At 32.4% G+C, this 3,779-nt stretch overlaps 1 long non-coding RNA gene across 1 annotated transcript; it reads left to right on the top strand.

Moving 5' to 3' along the window:
• The first annotated feature begins 732 nt into the window (after positions 1-732).
• On the top strand, positions 733-2,455 carry LOC146741857 (uncharacterized). The gene is made up of 2 exons (XR_014929805.1): positions 733-909; positions 2,319-2,455. It is a non-coding gene; the product is annotated as an uncharacterized LOC146741857 (long non-coding RNA).
• The last annotated feature ends 1,324 nt before the right edge of the window (positions 2,456-3,779 follow it).

Below are 3,779 nucleotides of genomic sequence, written 5' to 3'. Positions count from 1 at the left end.
TGACAATTTTCGAAGCTGATTTTCAATTGTTGTTGCCAAACATAAAAAGAAGGCATTTTGTCACAAAGATTAACAACCTCTGAAGTATAAAGACGACAGCGTTTTACCGCAGCAGAGTAAAAACTTCACACACCCCTGGGATTGTACTGCTGAGCTGGCTTTAAAAAAACGCATGCATAATAATATACATGGCAGTGAGGCCTGGCATGCGCAATGCAGATCAAATATGCTAATACCTTTGATGAGGCTTTCACATAGGCAAATTTCATGAATATTATTTGAGCGTCAAACTATTAATCGAAATCATTTCACATAAAAAACACAACCACATATTTTGAGTTTGTCTATTATGATAATTATTGGACGTACACGCTCACAATTATGGAACTTTCTATAACACTGAACTATGCAAATAACGCCGAATAAACAGCAAGGTAAATACTACGTTACATGTTTAATTTGAATTCACGTAGTATTTACCTTGCCGTTTAATCTGTGTTGATTTGACGTAGTATTTACCTTGACGTTCTGTGTCTACAACAACTATGTGTTTACTAATTCTTATACGAGTTGAATATCTGTGTGAGGGTACAAAGATTTCACAATTGTATAGCGCCACCATTGGTGGCTGTCCCCAGTTCTTTGCGTTCAGCAATGGTGAAAGCATGGCAAGTCGTCATAGTCTACTCATCTAACTGAAGAATGACAATTCATCTGTCTCATTAACAGGTTTATAAATTGTAATGAAGAAATCTGTAGCCTTCGTATTGGTACTGATTGTAATGTCTAGCATGTTGGTTTCACCGACACTGTCAGGATTCACTTACATTCAAAAACTCCATGAAAGAGGATACTGGCAAATCCCCAAGCAGTCCATTGCAAGAGGTCGATATCTGAAGGAGAACGCTGGTAACGTAATTTCTTAAAAATTGTCATCACCAATTAAATGTCTTGTAAAATATAATTTTTGTTATAATATTGTTCAGATTTAAATACAATGCCATTCACTTTGGGGCTGTAACATTGAGATTATGATGACAATGATGTACAGAAATTCAGAGTTCATTTAAACACGTATCCTTAAAATAATAACCGTATGTTGGTGTTGTGTATACTTTGTTCATAAAATGTGATTAAGGTAGAGATGCAGTTTACCTGACAGGTATTTTAATTAGTTAATTAGAAAACCAAGATGACCTCCCTTGTCCACAAAACTATATATTTTCGGAAAGCTTATTGTATGAATTTTAAAGTTCTGTTAGTATTTTATTTTTATGGACACTGTAGTTTTGAAATATGCACAAAAATGTGCTTTTTTGGTCAAAAGTGATTTAAAAACAATTAGCTTCTAAACCATGCTTCTGTTTCCTGTCAAAATTGGTTTATGGGTACATATGTTTACTATGAAAAAAGCGCCGTCTTGAAAACTGTCTACCAGTTGTCAATTTTGTAGGGCAGCAGCTCAAATTTCACTACTTCAAGTTTATGCATAAATTAACACCCAGGCTAGTTGTCTGTACGATTGCTGTAACACTATTCAACTAAAAACAATGCCCCAACGGCGTTTTGAAGATAAACACATTGTCAATCATTTGTGAAAATTTAAAAACAAAAGGTATAAGCGTCTAGGAGCTATTTTTTCTGGAATGTGCACTAAAAAGAAGCTGAGATAATTGCTAATTTGCATAACAATTCATTCAGTAAGAAGTTTGCTAATGCTCATAATTAAAATGGGTGTTACAATTTCAAATTTAAATGTATTATTGTTTTGTAAAAGTTAAATACAGTGCATATTGTGGAGATCCCGTCATTTCTTTTTGTACCATGTTTTTTTTATTTATGTACAGCCTTGCTAAATCTTGCTAAGCATTCAAAAGAGATAATTTTGCACCTGTTATCTATATTTTAAAATCGTTTTTTGAGTATGTTCCACTATTCACAATTCTACAAAACTTCAACAGTCTATAGCCAAGACTTTTTTGGATAATAAAAAGCAAAAAACAATTTCACTCCAAAGTGCTCACGAACCTGCATCTCTACCTTAAGCACATGGTTTGATTTTTATAGAATATGGCTTTTATTCAAAAAGTGAAGAGTATTTATACATGCATCAAGTGATGGTGGCATGTCAGTTACTTTCATATCAACTGTGTTAAATATGGCTCCAAAAAGTTTTAATGGTTATGATGGAATGTGTGCTGATCTCTTATATCAGATACTTGTATTCTATCCGTATAAAATAGATCAGTGAGTATGTCTGCTATGCTGACATAAATATTTTACATCATTATAAATTTCATTTATTTTCGTACACACAGATACTGGATTTTCAGCTGCCTGATAACATACTCTGGATGATGTATATATTTCACATTTGTAACCAGAATATAGAATTAGTACATAACAATGTGGCGTGATACTTTGTGGTGACTAAAATAAATGAAAATATATATAATATTACTGACTTGTTGTAAATTATTTACGATGCTTACATTTGTGTATTAAAGATATTATGTTTACTGTATGTGTCTATAGATAAGTGATGAATTAATCTAAGTCTAAATATTTCCCAGCAAATAGTTGTAATATATAAGGGAATACAACTTAGTAAGCTTTATATTCACTTGCCATGGAAATAATAATCAACGACTATGGTCAACCCTATTAGTTAGAACCTGTCTGTTGTTGTCCTAATATAAACGCATGTGATAAAAAAATGATGTTGAAAAAATATTTAAATAAAAAGCATTGTTATTCGAGTGAGATGAGACCAACTTATTTGCACAAATGGACTACAAATATAATCGGCACTGGTATGATGTTCACCCTACCCTCATCATATGCATCAAAAACACCACAATGTGAAGTACACATGTATTTATATTAATGTAAAACAGTGCATTTTAATTTGAACCTGTTTTTTACACATTGCAATCTATTATTGGTCAGCAACATTTGTAACTGTTGACTGTTATATATTATATATTAGAATGATTTGTGACACATCTTGATTGTTGGAACAGAGAATATGCTGTGTTGGACGTCAGAATAGAATTTAATTGATTAGTCATTTGGCTGAAACAGACACAACAATGTTCTATGATAGCAGATTGTCACGTCATACCTAATCAGCAGTACTAATGTGACAGACAATGAATTACAAAGCACTGGAAATAATAGTTTCAAAATACAATAGACATATAACAATAACAAACTGCTTTTACACATACAGGTCATTGTGTACAGCAATACAGAGGAAATGATTAGTCTCGTAGCATTCACAGATATTAATGTACATCAAATTATATATGGGCCTCAAGGTTAAAACCAAGCAGTGTTATCCGGCGTTCGAAAAACTTGATTTTGGCGTTTATTCGATTTCAAGTTCAGGTGCATGTAACGTCATCTATAAAACCGTGGGTTTAATTGAATGATTTTTGTCACTGTATCTTTTAAAACCAGTTGTATCGAAAACAAAATAGGCTTTAACACCCTGATACAATGTCCTTGTATAGTGGTGAACAATTTAAAAAAAAGCTTGATTAATATTTTTCAAGTGTAATCGTAATTTGTCATGTTGTAAGAATATATCATAATATTATGATGTTAATAGGTCGCGGGAGCCGAGTAACTGATGTTTAATGATAGTTTAAATAACTGAACTCATATGAAGCAGTAATATATGTCTATAATTCTTGCAATTGGTAAGGTAGTGGGACAGTGCTAGGAACAATTGAAAGTTTCTTAATGTGAACTGCACACTTTATTTGGGGTTTACA

The sequence above is a fragment of the Saccoglossus kowalevskii genome, chromosome 6 (genome assembly GCF_978046115.1).
Source record: "Saccoglossus kowalevskii chromosome 6, keSacKowa6.1, whole genome shotgun sequence".
In the NCBI taxonomy this organism is placed as follows: Eukaryota; Metazoa; Hemichordata; class Enteropneusta; family Harrimaniidae; genus Saccoglossus; species Saccoglossus kowalevskii.
The sequence above is the reverse complement of the archived record's forward strand: the minus strand, read 5'-3'. Positions and strand labels throughout refer to the sequence as shown.